The following is a 12784-nucleotide window of genomic DNA, read 5'->3' as shown; positions in this document are numbered from 1 at the left end:
CAAGGAAGCTGTCAAAATATGAGAGCTAGGAATATTTCAACCGAGTTTTTATCATTTTTACAGTGATGCTTTGGGCAGTCAAGTGTCTTTTCTTTTTGTAGCTTTTACTTATATATATATATATATATATATATATATATCAAGTAAATGGTGTAGATGTTGTGATTTTAAAAAATGTCTTCTCTGAGCATAATGGCTGTGTGATCCACACAAAACAACATTTGTATTTGACTTTTATCATTTGAAATGAGTTGGCAATAAGTCAGAGAAATTCTGATTATACCTGGCCCATGCAGTGAAGTAATGTAACAGTTCACACTGGGAGACATCCAGTGGCGAGGTAGGCTTCAGGGACACTTCACTTCATCCAATAATTTTGGCTTCAATTTCTATGATTTTCTTCACTTTGCTTCCCTCTGGTTGTTGACTTCTTAAGGCTAAACCTCATATTGGTGCATGACAGCAATCAAAAGGAAGGGAAGGAAGACTGCCTCCAAAAGCTCTCCTCCACAAAGGAAGAATGATTGCCTGGGACCCCTCTACCCAAAGGCCTCTCACTGGAATTATAATAAGCCCTTAGTAAATCGTGTGTCTATCTTATTATTCTTTCTTTTTAGTTTTCAAACTTGATACTAGGAATTGAATTTAGGGCCTTTACACTGAGCTACGTCCCCAGCCCCTTTTTATTTTCATTTGTCTTTTGAGACAAGGTCTTGGCAAGTTGCTAAATTGCCCAGGCAGAGCTTGAAGTTAGGATTCTCATTCCCCAAACTCTTGTTTATTTCTGAATCATAATTTACAAGAAGGCAAACTAGATCACCCTTAGTTCAGTCAGAACTACCTCAGAAGTTGTAGGGGGCAGGGAGTAGAGTCAGTTTCCCCTGAGATACTCAGGCTACATGGGCGAAGGCACTGAGTTGAGATTTTGTTTGAAAGGTAGATTGCAGATGCCATGTAGGAAACAAATTCTATAAATAATGAGACTTTCTAATCTCCTCTTTTTTTTTTTTTGCCTTGTCACTGTATTATCTATATATACCCACTCTTACAAGTGTCTTACATTCCAGACCTAATTCCCTTAATCTTCCAACTTTCAGACATATTGATCTGTGTCCTCTCTTCACAAGACATTAATTTTAGTTACATTTTAATTTTAGAGAAAACCATGTGATTTAAGGGTAAGGTATGACAACAGATAATATTCTCAAGGAATATTCGCATAGTTAGGTAGCTGCTAATGAGAAACTTAATGTTTATCCTAGGTTATTAGATTTTAGCTGGTCATGAGAAGGAAGGAATTAGATTATAGGATAAACCATCTTGGGTTCTCAATGCTACACTGCACAGTCAGATGACTTTGTAGCATATAAATAAGAAGGTAATGATTTAAGATGGTTTGTCAGCTATGTACCTTAAGGTCTGTTGCAACATGATAATTATTGAAGTAAATGAGATTGGATTAATAAAGTTGATTGATTTGTGCTTTAAAAGTTTGATATGTATGTGATGCATATACATGAGAGCTACTTGGATCTATCTAAACCTATAGCGGTGTGTGTTACTGTAAATGTTTTAGATGCCATATTTGTGATTAGGAAATGCCAAAACCAGAAAAACCGTATTTTTCACACTTTGAAATTATGCTAGTTCTTGACCTTCTGGATAATTCTCAAAGCTATTAACACATGTTTTTATAACATTCATTCTGTTAGATGAGCTTCTCTTTCTGCGTAATGCTAAGAGTAAATTGTAAAATTTATGAAGCTGCTTCTTGGAAGAATGTTGGTAAAGGAAGTAACTTGATTTTGGAAGATAAAAATCTCTAGAAACAACCAGTTGAAAATATTAAGAATAATGATCATCTCTTTCCTGAAATAAAGTTTTATCTCATTTTGTCTTCACTCCCACGCTGTAAAACAGACTCTCATTCTTTAGATGAGGAAATGGAGTCTCAGAGTTATTCGATCTTGTTTATTCTGGACCACATAGCTTGTACACGGTCTAAAGCCCATTCTGTACTTTACCCTAGCTGGCATCACAAATTGGTAAGAATGCTGCGCAGGATTAGCCTATGAGTAAGAAAAATAAATGATCCTGAAAAGGCATGTTTTGAAGGTCCTCAAGATACCTTTTCTGTTTCTGGCAATTCTAAAAATTCTCACAGCAGCTCATTTCATTGTTTTTAAGAATGCTCTATGTACCAAGTCCTCATAGTGTGCATATTCAGAATATACTGCAAACATGTACTAAGAAAGAATGTTCTTTCCTAGCGTTCTTAATGCAAAAACAAACCAGAACATAGTCAGTACCTTTCTATTGTATCAGAATAAATGAATTTTCTTTCCTCAGAGAGGCAGGCGACAAACTGAGAGCAAAGGAAGTCTTTGTAGAGAGTTGAGAGCCAGAGTATGTTTAAAATTTAAATTTTGAAGAAGCTACCTTGTTTTAATGGCTTTGGCACTATTTGTGGGGGGTGGTTTGGAGTCTAGTTTCTTAAATTTAATTTTGGATTCTGATACTCCCTAACTAAATGAAAGTTAGTTAAATTATTTTACTCTCATGTGTAAAATGTGAATAGCAATGCGTACCTTATCTCCGCAAAGTGTTCATACAACAATTATGTGGTATAAAATAAATAAATATATTTTGAACACTATGAAATGTTCTGTCAAAATTAGTTATCAGAATTATTCTGAAATATAAGTTTTGTGAATGCTAATCTATGATTTTGAATGCTTTTTCAAAATAAAATAAAATATGAAATGTGAAGAGTGATGTGTGCTATTGATTTATCACATCTATAGTTGTGTTAATTCTACAAAATGTAATTTTGGATTTATTTTTCTATTTTCTGTCTTACTATAAGAACCTACAATTATCATCCTCACTGCTGTTCTCCATGCAGCCATTCATTTAAAAGATTTCTTACTATTGAGGCATTAGTGTTCCCTCGATACCCCCTATAGCTAAAGCCAATAAAGCCCAGGCATCTGATTATAAGCCATTACCAACGCTTCAGCCGTTTTGGCAATAGAAGTAGAAATTCTCCAGTACATCTATGTGCTCCTGTGAGACACACTGCATGTAGGAACCAAAATGACAGTTCATTTAATAATGTTATTAGTCCCTGAATTAGCCTAATTCATCATTGGCCTCTAGTCTGAGCACTTTTCACAGGTGCTGAGCTGACAGTTTCTGGGTTTTAGACTGTCATAGTATTACTCTTCTTTTTTAATTAAAACAAAGTTTAGAAGGCAGAATGATAACATTACTTCCCTTGATGATAACAAAATACAGTCTATTGTATATAAAGTTATTGCTCCTGAAGCCCCAATTAAGTTTGACATACTATTACTTATTTTTATACAACATAAAGATGTTTTACAATTACAGAAAAATATAATCACTCGTAAGTCCCCCAACAACTGTAGTTTATATTTTCATATTTGTAGATGTTTTCAATTTTTATCGGAATAAATACTTTTAAAGTAGTTGAAATAATGCTATATGTTCAATATTTTTGTTGTTTCTTTGTTTTAGCACAATAAGCCTTTTCTATGTTGGGTATATACTTCTGGTTATTACCATTTTTTGTGCTGATGTAAAAGGATCATCTCATATATGGGTGTCTCACCCTTTAATTTGTTTTCATTGTCTCTTATAAATTATACTTGATTAAGAAGTATATACTTTATAAAATGTATTCAGCCCAGTGAAGGTGATTTGAATTTAGATCATTCAAACAGTGCCATCCAGTATTTTTTATGATTGAGGTTATGCAATTAAGACGGCTGGGTCATTTTTCAAAAAGTAGTACATAGTTGTTAAACTGAGTTTAAGTCTCAGAAAAATAATTATGACCTTGACCATAATAGAATCTGTTCTAACTAATTAATCAGCCTTAAATTTTTAATAAAGTATTGTTGGTTTTTTTAGAGAACCAGAGATTAAAGGAAGATAAACTTGAATTTCACGCACTCTTGGCATTTGTCTGTAAACAAATTCCTTTATTTAGAAGTGTTGTTTCCTCTTATTTCTATATTCTCGCATATACAGAAAAGACACATTGTCACTCTCCCTTTTCATAAATTATATGTGGTTGACAATTTTCTTGTTGTTGCCATTTCCTTTCAAGTTGTTCACTTAATATGCTGGGAGGAAGAGCTCTCTATGAGCAAGTTCTATAAGTTCAGGTCTACAGTCACTTCATTTTTAAACAACTTCAAGAAGACAAAATGTCAAAATCATCTAGAAATTAAATTTATTTAAATCCCGGAGGTCCAGATGGTAACATATAGGCTATGGATTCTAAATATGAAAAAAATAATGTTATTTTTGTTATATTTCTTGTATCTCATTTAATCTGATGTTTCAGGGCTTCACAAACAACCATAAGACAAATAACCTTTTCTGATATATGATAGTAACTTTTAAAAAAATATTAGCATGAAACTAGTTCTTTGCTTTGCTTGTAATTTTATCCATTGTTGGCATGATGAAGTAATAGTATTTATGATAAAGATTTCAACTGTTGATACAACGTAATTGAAAACTAGTGAATGTAGAAGTGGTGAGGGGCATTTAGGAGGACCAAGGTATTTTGAATTTAACTGACACTATCAAGACTGGTGGAGATGGAGAGAGTGATTATCCATATGAAGTTATTGTTGAGTTCACTGAAAGATTACACAGGAAATTGTGAACTGCTGCTGTTACGTGGATATACAAGTAGTCACAGTATCTTTCCAATGGAGAAATTCATTCATTTCTAATTCTCATAAAAACCCAAGAAATTCAGAAATCTCAGAAGACAACGTCATATATGCACATGTGATGCAACACAGAGATAGATAATCAGTGCAGTTTTGCAAAGAGAGGAAAAACTTTAGCACCCAGGCAAATAACAAGACATTTACTATGCTGGAATCAACAAATCTTCATTAAAATTAAAATGAACTTTGAGCAATTAAAATGGCAAATGATCAGATTAAATGATATGAAAAAAAGAAAATATTAGGTGAACTCATGGAAAAGATCACTAGAATTTAGACAAAGCAAGGAAAAGAGAAACCCAGATTGTGTCAGCAAAAAACCAAAATACTATGTACATACTCTCTCTCTCTCTCTCTCTCTCTCTCTCTCTCTCTCTCTCTCACACACACACACACACACACACACACACACACACACACACGCAATGTTGTACCTCAGTATCTGTGGCAGCTTGGTTCCAAGACACCCTCTAGATGCCAGTATCTGTGATGCTCAAAACCCATGTATAAAATGGTGTATATTTGCGTATACCCTATATGCATCCTGCTCTATATTTGAAATCATTTCTATATTATGTATGATATCTAATACAATATAAATGCTATATAAATAGTTGTTAGAGTACATTGCTTAGGAAATAAGTATAAGAAAAAAGTCTATTGTATATTTATTACAGATGTGAGTTCTTCCTGAGCATTTTTTATGGTCAACTTGTTGAATCTATGTATGAAGACCCTATGGATATGGAAGATCCACTCTATGTATGTGTTTTATATATAAATATATGAGATAAACATTTTACCAGTTCCCAATGAGGACAACTGACTGTACATCATATCCTTTGTGCATGATTTTCTGGTGTGCTATGTATAACTTGAAGTAGGTAGACAGTATCGTTCTTATGTATTATTGTATATACCAAACATCTAAGAATGTTTGTCACAAAGGAAGGGCTCGAAATGTTTATTGACTCAACCCAGTGTAACCTAGCCTGATCCCACAGCACCCATGGCACAGATTGTAGCTGCCCAAGGCCCAGTAGCACTCATGGCACAAGTGGGAGACACTCCAGCCTGACATGGCCAAATAGCACTTAGGGAGTAGATGGGAGTGGCCCAGCAGTGACAGGACAGTTTCCCAAGGGCCTCATTGAGCCAGCATGTAAAAAAAAAAAATCTAACAAGGGGAAACTCACTGCATGAAAGCTCCTGATAAATGTTGAACTTCATTATATAACTATAGAGCTTGCTTCTATAGTTAACAGTGCCAAATTAATAATTACCATAGTTGGTCAGTGGATAGACTGTGATGGATACTACTGTTATTGCCAATTGTACTACTTTAATCAAGATATCATATATGTAGTAATTTCTCTCCTACCAATGACAACACTGTGATTGGCTGGGGTGATAAATATCAACATAGTACAACAAAAGGGAAGTGAAGAGCTAAATAGATAGCAGCTTCCCATCTTTACTAATTTGGGAAAGTAGATTCTTAGGATTGACACAAAGACCATGAACCACTCACACCTAGAAGACATCTTTAAGGAGTAGATATTTTCTAGAGAAACCCTGATACTTGTGATAAAAATATCTACCAAAAGAAGTCTACAAGTACCAACATAGAAAGGAAAATGAAATAAAAAGTAGAAAACAGAAAATGTCAAGACACAGAGCAAAATCTGTCCCCAAACCTCCAGCCAACCCAGGCCAAGTTCAGAGCACAATGAGAAGAAACTGGAGAACACACTGGAATTTCTGAAAATGATAGCAGCAGAAGTTAAAAAAACACATGGAGGTGACTAAAGAAAAAAATCTCTCACATAAAAAAGAAAATACAATCAAAATGAAGAATATTCCCCAATGAATCTAGAGGTTAGGAAAATAGAAGAGTTTAGGAAAATGATGGGAACCGTGAATGCCCACCCAACATAGGAAAGAAATGGAAGTCATGAAATAAATCCAACAGATATCCGGGAGATCAAAATTTCCATCAAAAGTATATGAAACAAATTGTATAAAGATGAAGATAGAGCATCATATTTAGAAGACAGGCTTGTGATTAGTTACCATGAAAGGAAAGATATCATAAAAATAGCAAAGGACCATGAAAAATCAAAAAGCTGCAAGATGAAGCAAAGATGATAAAACATAAGATTGCTAGTGAGAAATCTGGAGATAGTGCAAGTGCCGTAGACACAAGTCATGATCACAAACTTCTCGGATGTGGAAAAAGAATTTGAAATACAAATGTACAAGTCATATAAAACTCCAGTTAGCCATGATCAAAATAAATCTATACCAAGGCATATAATAATCACGATTCCAGAAATTCAGCAGAAGAACAGAATATTAAAAGTGGTTAGAGAAAACAAACAAGTCACCTATACAGTAAAAACCAGTTGGAATAACAGCAGACTGCTCAGCTTAGACCTTCGAGTGAAGGGGATCTTAGAATGAAGTTTTTCAAGCCTTTAAAAACAATCTCCAATTCAGATTGATGTACTCTGTAAAACTATCAGAATTAATGGAGAAATAAAATATTTTTATGAAAAAAAAACAATTGAAGAGATTCATGATCACAAAACCAGCTTTCCAAAATTCTCAGATGGGCATTCTAGAAAGAGATAAGGAAGAACAGACTTCCAACAACACCAATTCAAGGAAGGCACAAGGCAGTGCAAGCAATTAAAGAGAGGGAAAACACAGGATATCAACAACAGCAAAATAATATGGCAAGGATAAACCAATATGTATCAGGTATAATCATCAATGTAAATGGTGTTAATTCACGAATAAAAAAAATAGAATGGCAAAATGGATCAAGAAGCAAGAAACATACAAGAAATGCATTTAACTAAAAAAGAAATTAATAGACTGAAAGTCAAAGGATGGAAAACAATACTCCATGGGAAAGGAACTCAGAAAAAGGCAAGGGTAGCTATTGTATTTGCAGGCAGTGTGAACTTCAAGCTAAGACTGATCAAAAGAGACAAAAAAGGTCATGCATACTTGTTAAGGGAAAACTCAAAGAAGAAGAGATAACAATGATAAATGTGTATGCACCAAATGCCAGTGCACCCAGCTTTATAAAACAAGTATAAATGGGCCTGAAAAATCAAATACACACTAACACAATTATAATGGGGGACATCAATATGCCACTTTTACAAATAGTCATATCAACTAGACAAAAACAAAAACAGAAATATCAGAATGAAGCAAAACCCATGAACAAATGGACTTAGTAATTGTATAAGTGCTCCACCTCAAAACATAAAAAATATACATTATTTTCACCTACAGGTGCAAAGTTCTCCAAAATAGATCATATAGTCAAAGAACGTGCTCAAGAAGATGCCAAAGAATTGGAATTTTCCATATATATTATTCTATCATAGTGCAATGAAATTGGAAATTAATGTCAAAACAACCCTACAAAGGCTTAAGCACTTGGAAATCAAAGAACATCCTCCTGAACAACCAATGAATCACAAATAAAAGAAAATTAAAATACAATAAAATTTAAAAGTATGTAAAATTAAATGATAATGCCAGTACAACATACCAGAACTTATGGGACAAAATGAAAGCACTCATAAGAGGGAAATATATAGCAGTAAATTCTCACATCAAGAAAACCCAATGAGCTCAAGTAAAGAAACCAATGATGAACCTCAAAATTCTAGAAAAAGAATAACAAATTGAACACAAAGCTTGAACAATGGAGGATATTTTTCAATTATTTATATGTTCTAGATATAAATCTTCCATTTGAGGAACAACTGGGCATAATTTATTCATACAAAGAATTGAAAAATATCAGGCTCCCAAAATTCAAAGATTCAATCCAAAAATGAGCATCTGAGATGAATACACACTCTGATAAAGAAAGAAAAACAGTAAATAAATATGTGAAAAAAAGTTCAACATCATTTGGCACTTGAGAGATGCCAATAAAAACAGCATTAAGATTCCATCTCACTCCAGAAAGAATGACTATCATCAAGAAAACAACCAATAACAAATGCTGGTGGGGCTGTGGGGCAAAAGGAACTCTTCCTCCACTGTTGGTGGTAGCATTGACTGATCCAACCACTATGGAAATGAGCTTGGAGATTTCTTAAAAACCTAGGATTAATGCTTTCATTGGACCCTATTCCTCTTCTGGGTATTTTCCCAGAAGAACTAAAAACATTATGCCACATCAATATATGCACACCCATGTTTATAGCAGCACAATTTGTAATAGCTAGATCTTAGAAACAACACAAATGTCCATCAGTCAAGTTATGATTAAAAAGATGTGATTTTTTAATATAATGGAATAATTCTCAGCCATAAAAAGGATGGACTTGAGACTTTTATACATAAATGAATGCAACTTGAGATCATACTTGTAGGTGAAATTAACCAGACCCACATGTATACACATCATGTTGTCTCACTAGTATAAAAATCAGAAAGAGAAAACAAGCTCCAAAATGTACAATAGATATTGTGAATAGGCAAGAAACTGTTCAAAATAGAAGAAAAACTTTGATGGGAGAAAGGGGAAAGGTAAGAATGGAAAAGAAAAATTATATATAAAAACAAGACAGTTAATATATTTATATGCCTGCTTTCTCTTGTTCTTTGAGGGGAAAGTTTTATTCCAGTAATTTTCTGAAATATGTTTCATGCCTGTATCTTGTACTCAGAATAACTACTGCTTATATAATAATACACAATGTGTTCATTATTGTTATTCTACTACTAGCCTGTTTTGAAACAATGTTTTGTTGTTATTTTTTCCTTTTAAAATAAAAAAAAATACCTACTACGCAACTACAATTATGGCCACAAAAAAATTTACAAATTTTTTTGGAAAGGAAGTTAATATTTATTTAACATCCAGTATTGGTTAGAGACAGCACCAGGAGCTTTCACACAGGTTATATTGATAGCTCATGACAGTCTTCTTAAGTGGCCAATACTATTCATATTTTGTTTTCGTGAATACTGATGTCAAATTCTCAAACAGAAAGAAAAAATCCCCAAAGAAGCAATTATTACTGCAAGTTTTGGTATCTTTAATGCTAAGTAAGCATGGCTATGCCCTGAAAAATGGGAATAAATTATAAACATAAGAGTAGAAATTAATGTAATTGAGACTAAAAAAGCAATAAAAAGAATCAATGAATTAAAGTGTTGATTTTTTGAAAGACCAAAGAAACCTGAAAAAACTTAGTAAACATGATCAAAAAGAGGAAAGAAAAGAATCAAATTCATGCAATTAGGAACACAAAGGGTGAAATCACAACAGAGCCTGTGGAAATCCAGAAGATCATCAGTTCCTACTTTGCAAACTCTAATAAGATGGAACTCCTGTACTCTAATAAGATGGAAAACAGAGAATAAATGGATAGATTCCTACATACATATGAGTTACTAAAACTGACTCAAGAAGATATAAATATTTAAATAACCCAATATTAGTTAATGAAATTGAAAATGAAATTAGAAGCTTACCAAAAAAGAAAAGCGCAGGTCCTGATGGATGCACTGCTGAATTCCATAAGAAATTTAGAGATGATCTGATGCCACTACTGATGAAACTCTTTAATGAAATTGAAAGGAACAGAATGCTCCAAAATTGATCCTTGGATGCAATATTTACCCTGATACCAAAGTGTGAGAAGGACCCAACCAAAAAAGAGAACTAAAGTTCATTCTCCCTAATGACCCTAGATGCAAAATTGCTTAATAAGATTGGCAAACAGAATGCAGTAAATCATCAAATAAATTTTACACCATTTCCAAGGAGGATTCACCTAAGTGTTGTAGGGGTGGTTCAACATATGCAAATCAATAAATGTAACACACCATATCAACAGAGCCAAAGACAAAAGTCACATGATTCTCTCAATAATAAACAAAAACATTTGAAATATTCCAGTATCCATTCATGACATAAAAACCTACAGAAAGCTGAAATACATGGTCTTTATCTCAATCTGATAAAAAGCCATTTTTGACAAGTCAGCAACCAAGATCATACTCAATGGTCAAAAACTGAAAGCTTTCATTCTAAAATCAGAAACAAGACAGGGACGGCCAGTATCACCACTTATCATTCAATTTAGTTCTGGAAACATTAGCCAGATTAGTTAGACAATAGAAAAAAGCAATAAGCATCAGAATAGGAGAATTTAAATTATCATTATTTGTAAATGTCATGCTACTCTACATAGGAGACCCCAAAAACTCCTCCAAAAGTTTTGTAAATTTAGTAACTGAATTTCATAGTGTAGCTTGATATAAAATCAACACTCAAAAACTGATAGGATTCCTGTACACAAACAACAAATGCACTGAGAGGGAAATTAGGGAAACAACACCCTTCACAGTATCATTGAGAAAAAGAAATACTTAGGAATCAATCTAACAAAGGTAGTAAAGGATCTATATACTGAAAATTACAATACTCTGAAAAAGAATATCAACCAGGGTATCAGAGAACAGAAAGACGTCCATTGATCATGGGTTGGATGAACCAATATAGCAAAAATGGCCATACTCCCAAAATTGCTGTACAGATATTTTTTTAAAAAAATAATTTTTCCCTAATCAAAATTCCATTAGCATACCTCATAAAACTACAGAAAACACTCCTAAAATTCATTTGGAAGCAGTGGAGACCTAAAATAGCAAAAACAATCCTAGGCAACAAAGATAAATTAAGTTGCATCACAATTTCTGAGTTGAAATTAGACTACAAAGCCACTGTCATAAAAACAGCATAGTACTAGTGAAAACAAATAGACCTGAAGATTAATAGAATATATTACAAGATCCAAAAGTGACTCCAAACACATTAAAATACCTTATCTTTTATGAAGGGGCCAAGCATGTTCACTGGAGGAAAGATAGCCTGTTTAATAAATGGTATTGTAAAAACTGGCATTCAATATGCCAGACTAAAACTAGAGCCAAGGATATCACCATGTGCTAAGTTACAATCAAAATAGGTGAAATATACAAATACTAAAATATAAGCACTAAATCTGCTCTGAAAGAGAATAGAAAAATACTTGAGTATGTATTTGTCAGCAATGATTTCATGAACTAATCTCTGTATAAGAAATACTACACAAAATCAACAACTTTGATCTCATCCTATTAAAAAGCTTTTATACAGTAAAAGAAATTACCAGTAGAATGAAAGGGAAACCCACAGAGTAGAAAAATGTTTTTCCTGTTTTCCCTTAATAAAGGACTTAATCTAGAGAATATTAAAAATTGAAAAAAAATTAGACTCCCCAAATTAAAAAACCCAATTCAAAAATGGGCATCTGAGATGAACACACACTTTTAAGAGGAAAACACACAAATGACAAATGAATATATGAAAAAATTATTCAACATCACTGGTAATTCAAGAAATGCAATTTTAAAGCAACACTGAGATTCTGTCTCACCCAAGAAAGAATGGCTATTATCAAGAAATCAACCAATAATAAATGCTGGCAGGGCTGTGGGGAAAAAAAGAACCATTCTTCACTGTTAGGAGAGTATACTGGTGCAACCACTGGAAATTTGTGTGGAGATTCCTCAAAGAGCTAGGATTACAGGTCTCATTTGACCCAGGTATCCCTTTTCTGAGTATCTTCCCATAAGAATTAAAAATATCATACCTCAGAGACATACGTGCACTATGTTTATAGTAGCACAATTTGTACTAGCTAAATCTTGGAAACAATGCAAATGCCCATCAAGTGAAGAATGGATATAGAATATATGTTTTTTAGCACAGTGGAGTATTAGTCATAAATAAGGATAAATTTGAGACACTCTTAAGTAAATGGGTGCACCTTTAACCATACTGATAAGTGAAATAAATCGTATGGACATTTCTAAATATCACTTTGTTTCTTTGGAATAAGAAACCAAACCAAAGAATGAATAAATAAGAATGAAAGAATATGTTAGGTATAGTGGAATAGGAAAATGTGGTTCAAAACAAAGGG

The sequence above is a fragment of the Cavia porcellus genome, unplaced genomic scaffold (genome assembly GCF_034190915.1).
Source record: "Cavia porcellus strain 051 isolate PalLab524CR breed Dunkin Hartley unplaced genomic scaffold, mCavPor4.1 scaffold_33, whole genome shotgun sequence".
Taxonomy (NCBI): domain Eukaryota; kingdom Metazoa; phylum Chordata; class Mammalia; order Rodentia; family Caviidae; genus Cavia; species Cavia porcellus.
The sequence above is the reverse complement of the archived record's forward strand: the minus strand, read 5'-3'. Positions refer to the sequence as shown.